Genomic DNA, 13862 nt, shown 5'->3' with positions numbered 1-13862 from the left:
CTGAATAACATTAATATATATATATATATATATATATATATATATATATATATATATATATATATATATATATATATATACTGTATTTGTACTGTATAGGCTATATAATGATTTTCCATGTAATGCAATCTGCAATATACAGCTCTCTCTCTCTCTCTCTCTCTCTCTCTCTCTCTCTCTCTCTCTCTCTCTCTCTCTCAATTCTCAATTTAAGAACCAGAAATTCTCATCTTCCGAATAAATCATGAACAAGAACCTTAAAACGCATATTCATAATATTCTCATTCGTTAAAAAGACTATATTCCTAGTAATAGAGACACAAGCCATTCAAAAGGAGGTGGCGATTTTCCTTTTATTCCTAGATGTGGACACACAATGTTACATCCAGAAGAGACCAATTCGACCACAAAAACAGGTCTGGAAGACCTCACACAACGTCTCCGAAAAAAATCCTATCTCGATTGTAAAAAAAAAACAAGAGGTCTTACCAGTTTAACATGCACAGTTTATATTGATGGGATTAGAGTATGTTATTTCCAGCAAGCGCCTTGGTTATATAAAATTCTTTCTAAAAACATGTTTTTACTGACCGGACATTCCATTAAATACCGTTGGTAAATGTCGTCTCTTCGTTTCTCAAACATCAGTGATATTTTAAGAGTAAAGCAGGAAGACAACATTATTAATCAACGACCAATACGGCCTCTGCCTCCTTCAAACATCAGTGATGTTTTGAAAAAAGTAAGCGTGAAAAAAAAATTTAATTACTAATGACCAATATGGCCTCTGCATCCCTCAAATACCAGTGATGTTTTGAAGGAGTAAGCATGAAAATAACATTAATTACTAATGACCACTAAGACCTCTTCAACTTTCAAACATCAGGCATATTTCATAAAAATAAGCAATATTTCATAAAAATAAGCACGAAGACAACCTTATCAACTAATGACCAATATGGCCTCTGCATTCTTCAAATATCAGTGATGTTTTAAAAGAGTAAGCACGAGCGCTCTAATAATTTCGTCGTTTACATAATTAATAAGTATAACCTACCTCCAAAAACTAACATCACAGCCTCCAAATTTAAGGGCTCTTTTGACCATCAATTAAACAAAAATCCAATACAAATTCACAAGCACTCTGTTACAATTCCTCAAGTTTCATTCACAGTGGTCCAAAAACAATCTGGGAAGTTGTCTCCATTGCAACCAATACATGACAAAACAACAAATTGCAATTCTATTAAATTTCAAGGGTTTTCTTCCCGAGGAAACAACGAGGCGTTGCCCCTGGTCCATTCTACTCTTCCTCACAAAGGACGTCATTCTAACCAGATCTGGCAAATCAAATCCATTTCCACAGGCAGCTGATATTACAATTTTCCATCCCAGTTGCTGGAACTTCTCTCTCTCTCTCTGTGTCTCTCTCTCTCTCTCTCTCTCTCTCTCTCTCTCTCTCTCTCTCTCTCTCTCTCTCTCTCTCTCTCTATATATATATATATATATATATATATATATATATATATATATATATACATACACAGCATATATAAATTATATATACACGTCTGTATATGTATAAATGAATCACGAAAATATGGAACGTGATGAATACATAAATAAAGACAAAATCCACGAAGGAAAGAGAAACAATGGAGTGCTGCAAGGCCTTTCGACTTAATGGTCCTTTATATATATACATATGTATATATATAGATATATATATCTGTATATATATGTATAAATATATATATATATATATATATATATATATATATATATATATATATATATATATATATATATATATATATATATATATATATATATAAGCTCAAGGATATTCATACGTCAGTGTTATGGAAGGACAGCATGAATCGCAAATCCTCATCAAGATTCCAAAACGCCGGGAGGAGGAGGAGGAGGAGGAGGAGGAGGAGGAGGAGGAGGAGGAGGAGGAGGTTGGTGCTTTGCAGCCGTACCTAACGGTTATTATACGGACGTAAGAGATAAGAACTCGCAATATATGTACGACGTGTGACATACCTTTAGAAAAAGACACTACTTTTTACTACTTTTTTTCTTCTCTCAGTGGATGTTTACAGAGAGAGAGAGAGAGAGAGAGAGAGAGAGAGAGAGAGAGAGAGAGAGAGAGAGAGCATTTTCAAACGGTTCGCCAATGACCTTGCTTAAGCGCTTACGTCCTTGGCTGAAGCCACCCTCCCCTCTTTTTTCCAACTGGCTCCCTAAAACTGATGACGGTGCAAGAAAAAGATAACAGATAGGAATTGCGTATTATCCCCACCAAGTTAATACACGATCATTTCTACTATCAACTCAGGCATCACGGATGAAACCACTGTGACGCACACTTCCACAACACTAGCTACACCATACAAATACACAGACACCCCATCAACATCATGTCGAATAATTTCAACCCCGCAAATTTCGGTGGTTCAGAAGTTACCATATACCCTAGGCAATAGGACTTACACTGCTGGGTAGGGCAGGTGGAGGGGGAGGGGGAGGGGAAGGTAAAAAAAAAAACCTGTTTTACAGCAAATTTTAGGGGAGGGGGGGAGGAGAAGCGGGGAAGGTGACAAACAAGCCTCTTTTAATTAACATTAACTGTATGAATGTCCAAGGTATAATCAGCAACAACTATCAAGTTTTGGAACCAAATTCATCAGTGAATTTTTGTCAGAAGCCTCAATGTTTGCAATTAATCCAATTAGAAAATTTTTGAAAAATTTTGATTTAACTGACAAAAAATAAAAATATATGATGAATATAAGTAAAAACAAATCAGCTCAGTGGTCTGATAGAACTCTTTGAATAATAATAATAATAATAATAATAATAATAATAATAATAATAATAATAATAATAATAATAATCTATCAGAAGCTTTAGCATCTGCATCTGCAATAAACCGACTGCAAAGTTTTTGAAAAATTGTAATTTAAATATAAAAAAAATACATATATACATATAAGTAAAAACAAATCCTTCGGGTCAGCCCTGTGGGAGCTTATAAGCAGCTCAGTGGTCTGATAAAACTATTTTTATAATAATAAGAATAATAACAACAACAACAACAACAACAAAAACAACAACAACAATAATAATAATAATAATAATAATAATAATAATAATAATAATAATAATAATTGTATCAGAAGCTTTAAATAATCAGCTCAGTGGTCTGGTAAGAACTTTTTAATATAATAATAATAATAATAATAATAATAATAGTAACAACAACAACAACAACAATAATAATAATAATAATAATAATAATAATAATAATAATAATTTTATCAGAAGCTTTAAATAATCAGCTCGGTGGTCTGGTAAAAACTATTTTAATAATAATAATAATAATAATAATAATAATAATAATAATAATAATAATACGGCACCTTTCAGCGCCTCGTTGCCGATCTCTGCAACAAGCAGCCAATACTCGTTCCATATTGGGGCCAAATTGAAAGGGTGCGCCTTCAATTTTCCCATCAAAATTGGCTACTCGACGGAAGGTAAGTTTGGCAGAAAGCAGATAAAAGACGACAAATGATGCCAGACATTGTTTGAGTGAGAAATAATCTAAGGACAAATAAGACAATCGATTCTCCGACCAGCCAATGAAGAATTAGAGGAATTTATTTCTGGTGATAGAAATTCATTTCTCGTTATAATGGGGCTCGGATTCCACAATAAGCTGTAGGTCCCGTTGCTAGGTAACCAATTGGTTCTTAGCCACGTGAAATAAATCTAATCCTTCGGCCCAGCCCTAGGAGAGCTGTTAATCAGCTCGGTGATCTGGTTAAACTAAGGTATATTTAATTTTAGGATACCAGAAAATATATAAGTGAGAAATATCCTTGCAATAAATAAGACAAGTAGGATGCCAGAAATATATATGTGAGAAATATCCTTGCAATAAATAAGACAAATAGGATGCCAGAAAATATGTAAGTGAGAAATATCCTTGAAATTAATAAGACAAACAGGATGCAATAAAATATATAAAATATATAAGTGAAAAACAGCCTATGAATAAATAAGACAAACAGGACACCAGAAAATGTACTAGTCAGAAACAGCCCAGGATTAAAGAACACAAAACAAATGCCTTCACAGACGCGATCTTTTGTCATTAATTTCGATGCGAACAATGCGACTGTATTCGCCATGCGTATTAGTATTCCACAACTCCAGCGAATACAGAGGCATTCCGGGGAATACAAGGGTGTTTCTGGAATTCGCGAGGGTTTAAAGGCAGGTTCATATCACAAAGCCGCGGAAGCTCGTCGCCTTGGGGGTGAAGATGAATTTCCTGAAGCATGGGTGTTCCAAAATTATTATAAGTTTGTTTTCGATCCGTGTTCTATGTTAAGCAATTAACGACAACGTACGATAATAATGCCGCAATTATCACATTACTAATGATAGGTTTACGTTATAATAATAATAATAATAATAATAATAATAATAATAATAATAATAATATTTAGTACCTGTTCACTAATGCCGGCCTCCAACACATACATGCATTATTACTTCAATGTATATTATTATTATTATTATATTATTATTATTATTATTGTAGTTCTATCTGCATAAGACAAAAAAAAGACAATGCACTACATTATATTTATCACTATTGTAGTGGTACTGCATAAGACAAAAAAAAAAGAAAAAATGCACTACATTATATTTATCATTATTGTCGTGGTATTTGCATAACAGAACAAAAAAAAAAAAAGGAATAAAAATAAAATTCTGAGGAAAGATAAAACGCCCTAACCAGGATAACCGCCAGCATAAGCAAGACTACCATAAGGTAGCTGGCTATCCACCTGCGTCTTATTTTTAGCCAGTGTTATTGTCAGGCGGTAAACATTCGATAAAAGGAAAAAAAAAAAATTCCTCAACAGACCCTTTCATGACCGCCGGAAAGGAGGAAATTTTGACTTAGCATTCACGTGTATGTATGTATTTGTGTGTATGGAAAAATGTTAATATACCTGTTTATGGTTTGAGTAGGTATTAAGTGTCTTTTATATCTTAGATGTGTATGTGGGAAACTGAAATACATCATGGCTCTCTCTCTCTCTCTCTCTCACAGATACATACATGCATACATCCATACACATACATATATACACACATATATATATATATACCGTATATATATGTGTATATGTATGTACTTATGTATCTGAGAGAGAGAGAGAGAGAGAGAGAGAGAGAGAGAGAGAGAGCCATGATGTATTTCAGTGTGTATATATATATATGAGTGTATGCAATGTAAATATACATACATGTGTATATATACATTTATATGTGTAATGTATGTGTATGCATGGACAAATAAATACCTATTATACATTAAACTGCGTATATATACCGTGTGTATGCACCATCATGAAAACGGGAAATATACGATAAGTCTATATTCACTGTAAATACAAAACATCCTTGAAAACATTCAATGATAATTATGTATTTGGATGTATATAATTATGCATGTAAAAGGAAACTGCAGATATGTATATGTGTATATATATTATATGTATACTGTATATTGTACATTCATGTGGAAAAAGCATATATTTTATGTACGTTTCTATGTGTGAATATAATCTTATTTTTGTATATCCTTTATTTATTTAAAAAAATTTTTTTTTTATGTCCAGGGATTTCTGCATATTGCATCTTTAATAAATACAGTTATTTATATCACTGTCCCTGTACTACACACCTTTTATATGTAAATTACATAAATGTATATAGGCCTATATGCCTAAAATGAACTCTTTACAATTATATGCTGAATACATGGAATATATGTGAAGATAAATTATCGCGTAACGTACCCATATACCTGACCGTAATTAACACTGTATGTTGTATGTTCACGTGTGTGTATGAATTCTGCATATTAAAATGCGCGTTCATATGGTTAACAAGAACATCTTCACACGCAAGATGAAAACTAGATAAAATACACGTACCAACTCAAACTCTTATCGTCCACGTTGTTTGGACCTGATAAAGCTTAACGGTCAATCTTGAATGACGAAATGATAACCTAGCCAGCGGGGCTGGCATCGTGAGTTTTAATTCACAAATAATTTCGTGTTACCCCCAAACAGAGTCAGTCACAATGAACAAAGGTATTAATGAGTTTGTAATTAGGAGATTGTTAGCCAACACCTTATTTACATACGTAAATAAATTGTTAGATATATATATATATATATATATATATATATATATATATATATATATATATATATATATATATATATATATATATATATATATATATATATATATAGGCTATAAGTTTACCTTTCGCCAACTCACAGTTCTTCTCTTGCGTTCTACACTTCCAATCCTCATCTAGCGGGGTGTCAAGTCTGCCCTTGCTATCAGACAGGTACAACAAATGAAGTATCACTTTATCACATCTCTGATAAACACAATTCATATCTCCAAGTCCACTGAGCCTGAGAATTGAGACCAAAATAAGTTATGAACACGTAGGATCCTGTGCTCACATAACTGTTCGTTTATATATATATAATATATATATATATATATATATATATATATACACATATACAACAAAACGTGACAATTCCAGCCACAAAACTTGAATAACGTCAACAAACTGACAAAAATCTTTAATAGCCATGAAACTAAATTATTATCGTCACTCCACCAGGGAAACCAAACTTTACAAATGCACTGCAATAATAATACGAATAGACAAAAGAATGCACAGAGAGCCACGGGGGAACCGTACAATGCACGAAATAACGTATCATCGAGCGTCCGACCACACGTCTAGCGTACAACTGACAACTCAGCCTGACTGCTGAGCTGATCACACCACTTCAGTCCGTCTCTACACCGGGAAGGGGAGGTGACGGTCCCTCCTTGGGGGTGCCTCTGAGTAGTACTTGCCCCCTCCTCGTCCCCCCCGGCCCCCTCACTCGGGGTAAGTTCCCTGCTCGGCAGCAACACGAGCCACAACACATGGGAGGCCAGGGGGAAAACAGAGAAGGTCGGTGTACGTACGTACGTACGTACGTCTGTGTGTGTCTCGACTGTATACCCTTACCTGTAAATAAATCTCCGACCTTCACACGGTTGCTTTGCCTTACCCACGAACGACATTATTCTGGGTCGCAGAACCCCTTCCTGATCCTTCCTTGACAGTTAGATCCGATTCTCGATCCCCCTTTCTATTTCTTACTCGCTAATTGACACCAGATGCTTCGGCATCGCAAACGATTAGCGAACGATAACAACGGTAATCTATTGCATAAACTGTTTTGAGAAAAATCTAAGCATTTCAAACACAGGAAAGTGAATCCGTACTTACCACATATACAAGAGTCACCCCGCCAAACGGGACCACTTACCTGAAAATATAAAAGAAAACGTGAATCAAAATAAGGCAAGATAAACGATTCTTGAAGCTTACCTGAATATTGTTCTGGTATACAAAAAAAAAATATTCATATAAAAGAGAAAAATATCTTACTAAAACCACGCAATTCGTGCAGTTCTGATGCTTTCTTATAAATAACAAAACCTGAAATTTAGTAACGTAATTATATAAATAAACAACACTACTACTAGTGGCTTAGCTCTGCTGCTGTACACGTTACTGTATTACTATTATTATTATCATTATCTGAAACATGTATATATCATCATCACATAAATTTAGTACCCAATAACGAAAAAGCCTGTGTAAAAAAAAAGTGAAAATAAATGACCTTGAAATGTATAAATTTACCGAGATAAGACGGAAACAGCTTATCGAAAAGTTCCCTCCCATAAGATAAAAAAAAGAGATATGTCAGGAGTATATCCTCGTCCGTTTACTGAGGTTTAGCAAAGCTATTCCCCAAGATATGATATGGATTTAAGAATTCTGTAAGTGATAATGGAAAAATGTTGAATTACATAAGCAAACCTCGGCCATGGCTGGGCACTCTTAAACAACCTTCCACCTGCTCTACCTTAAAGGTTCCTTCTACCCCACCCGCAAAGAAGTAATTAATTCTTATCTTGACCAAAATCTAATCGCTTGTTTTCACTAGGCCTATCTTCTGGTAAAATCTTCGGATAATCCACACGGCTTTTTGAGTAATCTTGCCAACAGATAGACGCATAAACAGATAAACGAATATGACCAAGGCCATCACGTCTTATTTTTTCGCTGTTAAATATAAGCAGTGGTTAATATAAATATATATATATATATATATATATATATATATATATATATATATATATATATATATATGTGTGTGTGTGTGTGTGTGTGTGTGTGTGTGTGTGTGTGTATGTGTGTGTATGTAATGCAGAAAAATCAACAATAAGCGCAGTACAAGTTTTAAAAAACTTGCAAAGGAAAGCATTTCTCTTTACATAATTTCTCGAAGGAAGATTAGTACATGTTGATTTCTGAACTTATTTATGTATTTCACAAAAAGTACGAAAGAGAATCTGATAAAGAAATAAGTAAAAAAATTGCGCTTAAGTTTCTTCAGCGCAATCGAGTTTTCTGTACATCGTATAATCAAGGCCACTGAAAATATATTTATCTTTTGGTGGTCTCGGTATAATGCTGTATGAGCCGCAGCCCATGGAACTTTAACCACGGCCCGGTGGTAGCCTGTCCTATATCGTTGCCAGATGCACGATTATGGCTAACTTTAACCTTAAACAAAATAAAAAACTACTGAGGCTGGAGGGCTGCAACTTGGTATGTTTGATGATTGGAGGGTGGATGATCAATATACCAATTTGCAGCCCTCTAGCCTCAGTAGTTTTTAAGATCTGAGGGTGGACAGAAAAGGTGTGGACAGAAAAGTGCGGACGGACAGACAAAGCCTGCACAATGGTTTTCTTTTCAGAAAACTGATGCTCCAACGAAATTTCTAGGACCTCTTCACTTTTCTCAAAAGACAACCACGCTGCCTCTTCAGCTGAAGCACGTCCAACTTCAGAAAAACGACAGAGTAAAGTTACTTGGCACTCTTTCGTGCCTACAGTTTCTGAGCAGCACTGTTTGACAAATCTTCAGGGATGTGGCAAACGGCTTGGCGACCTATCATGTGGACGACGAGGTGTTAATGGCATACTCATACAATCGAATGACCGCTAAACTGCAATTAGAACATGTCCTCCTACTTTGAAAGTTAATCTGGACAGAAGATTGCTGAATATATTCCATTACTGGGCCAGTATACTCTACATAGCCACTAGCACCACACGTTTCAATCCCAAGCCGATATGTCTGAAGAGCAACTTAGCAAAACACAATCCACATCCCAGTCAGTAAATCAGGGCAGGAAATAACACCAAATATTTTACTACTATGACAGTAAATCTGGACAGAAAATATTGGGACTTCTGCACTGTTAAACCAGTTAATCTGGACAGAAAATGCTAGGACTTTTGAACTGTTAAGCCAATTAATCTGAACAGAAACTACTAAGACATAGACACTTATAATCCAGTTAATCTGGAGAGAGAATACTAGGACTTTTACACTGCTAAACCAGTTAATCTGGACATGAATACTAGGCCTTTGCACTGCTAAACCAGTTTATCTGGACATGAATACTAGGCCTTTGCACTGCTAAACCAGTTAATGTGGACATAAACACTAGGCCTTTGCACTGCTAAACCAGTTAATCTGGACATAAACACTAGGCCTTTGCACTGCTAAACCAGTTAATCTGGACAGAAAATACAAGGGCTTCGGCTCTGCTGAGTCCGTTAATCTGGACAGCAAATACATTAACTTTTGCACTGGTAAGCCAGTTAATCCGACCATAAAATACTAAGACCTACAATACTTAGCTAGTTAACCTAAACAAGAACTAGCCAAATGCCCTCAAACTAAGTAAATCTAAGAAACAGCAATCTTTGTAGCACCTTGTTCCATGTGCTTCACCACTAATCCAGTAAATCTAAGATGCAATTAGTGTTACGTATTCCAGAAGTGAACCAGCATATCTGGACAACCGGCACAATATATCACACTATTTTATAAAAAAAAAAAAAAAAAAAAAGATGGACATCTCCGAAGACCACAAGTTTCATCATTCAGCCAGTAAACTTGGAAAATAAGTAGTACTTTACGTTGCACTACTGTCCCACTGAATCTGACCAGCAACGACCACCACTTATACCACTGTTAAACAAGTCAATCTAAGCAGCAAATAGCACAACATATTAAACTATTAATCTGTAAATCCGGAGACAATAGTTAGCTCTCCATGTTTAATATATTCGACTATCAGTTCACTTGAAATGACGAAAATGTCTTTTCTTGAATAGAAGCTACTACAATAGGATCTTTTATGGAGCAACTTGACTTTGGTAATTTCGTTCATTGTGATAGAAAATTTATTAAAAAGTATTTCTTTCAGTTAAAAGAATTTATTCGATCATAAATTCATAGTCTAACTTATGCACAAAACACACACCCAACAACACACACACACACACACACACACACACACACACACACACACACACACACACATATATATATATATATATATATATATATATATATATATATATATATATATATATATATGTATAATATACATATTTATATATCTATATTTATATATCTATATATATGTATGTATATGTATGTTTATACACACATACACACACACACACACACACATATATATATATATATATATATATATATATATATATATATATATATATATATATATATATATATATATATATATATATATATATATATATATATATATATACATACATACATACATACAAACGTACATTCATACACACCCTCATCATTCCGTATTTTTTTCTCTCCTCGAAGGACGAACCTGAAGGCCACTCATCCTTCCGTGAGCCTTCTCAACTGTCTCTTCAGCGTACAAAAGCCCCCTTGTTTCCTCCAATTGTAAGAATATGGCCGGGATTCGATCGCCATCGAGCCATCTACAACAATGTCTATCTGGCAATATCATGATCCTCCCGCCTTTCTGCGGTTATGTAATGTTTACGTAACGTTCTTCTTTCTTTCGTCGGAGTTAATTAGGGTGCGTCACCACTACAGTAATATATGCTATAAACGTAAGTCGGAAACTTGTTGCATACAGTACAACATGTCATCAACATGTACATTTGGTGCATCATCACTGCAGTAAAATATGCTATAAATGTGAGTCGGAAACTTGTTGCATACAGTACAACATGTCATCAACATGTAAATTTGGTGCATCATCACTGCAATGAAACATATCATAAGCACAAGTTGGAAACTTGTTGCATACAGTACAACATGTCACAAACATGTAAATTTGGTGCATCATCACTGCAGTGAAATACGGTATAAACAAAAGCTGGAAGCTTGTTGCATACAGTACAAGTCACGAACATGTAAATTTGGTGCGTCGTCACTGCAATAAAACATGTCATAAACGTAAGTCGGAAACTTGTTGCATACAGTACAACATGTCACAAACATGTTGGAAAATTACTGCATACAGTACAATATGGAACAAACACGCTTCGGAGACTTATTACATACAGTACATGGCGCAAACGCATGTCGGAAACTCGCTGCTTACTTTACAACATGTCACAAAAGCGGCAAAAACTTTTTGAACACAATACATGTCACAAACATGTTGGACACTTACTGCACACAGTGCATGCCACAAACACACATCAGAAACTTATTTCGCTGTGTACAACATGTCACAAACACTTACGGGACTTATTGTATACAGAACATGTCATAAACACATGTCGGAAACTTATTGCATACAGTACAAAATGTCGTGAACATGTTGGAAACCTATTGCATACAGTACATGCCACAAACGTGTCGGAAACTTACTACTTACAATACATATCACAAACAAAAGTCAGAAACTTATTAGATACATATGACAAACAGGTTGAAGACAAGTCAACAACCGTGGGTGAAGAACGGAGCTTTCGCAAAAGCTGGATAACGTATGATACACTTGTTAGGATTACCAATAAGTAGCTGACATGTATTCAACCTATTTATGATGTGTGTGACATGTTGCCTACGTACGTTTATTACATGTTTTACGGCAGTGTGGACGCCCCTCTGACTCCATACAACGTTTCAGATATGCGGCATAACTGACCAAGTGCATTTTCTTTATAGCCATTAAGTTTCTCTGTAGATTTAATTTTCAGCCTAATGCCAGTTCAAGCTAAAATGCAATGCATTACTACCCTAATACTATTCTTTTCGTACTTTAATGCATTTTTATCTATTTATCTATTTATTAATTTATTTATTTCTCTTTTAATAAGGGTATCTCTTCTTTCTGCATTTCCCTTTACTTCCTCTTGCTTTTTCTTAATGAACACCATATTCTTTCGGAGCTTGAATTTCAAGTCAATGGCCCCTTTTGTGGGCTTGTTCCATATGAATATGCTTCATCTACTGAATAATAATAATAATAATAATAATAATAATAATAATAATAATAATAATAATAATAATAATAATAATAACAAACACTATAAGATGAAGCCCGTTTTAAATTGGCTCATATTCGCTGTATGCCATATTTCTCCCAATTTCCAACCGTAGCAAACTTGAACAAATAATGAGATTACCAAATTTCCGTAGGAGTATCCTCGTAATACCACCGACATAAAGTAACTACATGCAACAAGGGCATCACTGCTTAGAAGTCAGGCACAGATAAACCCTTTAGTTCAGTGTTGAAAGTTTCATATATTGCCTGCAAGGGTTCATAGTAACATTATTAAAAACAAGTAAAAACTGCGCCGAAGTTTCTTTGACGCAATCGAGTTTTCTGTACAGCTTATAATCAAGGCCACCGAAACCGATCCATCTTTCGGTGGTCTAGGTATAATGCTGTATGAGCCGCGGCCCATGAAACTCTCAGCCGGCCACGGTGGCCTGTGATGTTACGTTGCCAGAAGCACGACCATGGCGAACTTTAACCTTAAATAAAATCAAAACTGCTCAGGCTAGAGGGCTGCAATTTGGTAAGTTTGATGATTGAAGGGTGGATGATCAGTATATCAATTTCCAGCCCTCTAGCCTCAGTAGTCTTAAAGCTCTAAGGGCGGACAGAAAAAGTGCGGACGGACAAAGCTAGCACGATAGTTTTTTCAGAAAACTGAAAAAAGCCACATATATTATAAAAAAGGTATCGCGAAAATATTTAGCTTCCAGGAAGACTCGAAAAAGTGAAGCCAACTTGCAACCACTCCCATTCTTTCTTGATAAACATCTACCTACCTTCAAATCATTTTCTTCACAGTGACCATTTAAGACTACTTCAAATTTCCACCCAAGCAAAAGCATAAAAGTAAAGTGCTTCATTTGACTTCATACCATGACGAAGACATTTTCGACTGAGAACATTTCAGCGGAAAGCACCCTCCTCACTCTAGGATGCGATTACAGTTATTTTCCTGAATTACAATTACAGTTATTTTCAAGAATTACAACTACAGTTATTTTCATGAATTAACAACGTGGTTTTTAAATGTATCACATTACATTTTTTCAGGTAATAATTGTACTGAAAAATATATTTTTACAGTACGTACTTTACTGCAGTTTTCAATAATGCATTGCACCGACTGTCTTCTCCAATAGATTACAAAAAAGATCTTTCAGATAAAAAAAAAAGGATTCTCAACGGAAATCACCTATGCTACTTAATACAGCAATAACAAGGTCAGAAATTAATGTTTTTTATTAGAACGAAAAAAAACTTTCATTTTTTTCACAGGAATAT

The 13862-nt window shown here is 34.8% G+C and overlaps 1 protein-coding gene across 10 annotated transcripts in view; it reads right to left on the bottom strand.

Moving 5' to 3' along the window:
- The window catches only part of C3G (C3G guanyl-nucleotide exchange factor), a 310671-nt gene that overhangs the window by 261898 nt on the left and 34911 nt on the right, over positions 1-13862 (bottom strand). For 2 of the 10 annotated variants that reach the window (XM_067110514.1, XM_067110517.1), the window contains exon 1: positions 6824-6931. The exons of 6 other annotated variants lie outside the window; for them this stretch is intronic. The gene's annotated coding sequence lies outside the window, so the exon portion shown is untranslated. Of the gene's footprint in view, positions 1-6823; positions 6932-13862 lie in introns of those variants that run through there. 2 more of the 10 variants (XM_067110513.1, XM_067110516.1) reach the window with 1 other exon arrangement.

This window comes from Macrobrachium rosenbergii, chromosome 10 (genome assembly GCF_040412425.1).
Source record: "Macrobrachium rosenbergii isolate ZJJX-2024 chromosome 10, ASM4041242v1, whole genome shotgun sequence".
Taxonomy (NCBI): domain Eukaryota; kingdom Metazoa; phylum Arthropoda; class Malacostraca; order Decapoda; family Palaemonidae; genus Macrobrachium; species Macrobrachium rosenbergii.
Note: the sequence above shows the minus strand (reverse complement) of the source record. Positions and strands in the feature narration are given on the sequence as shown.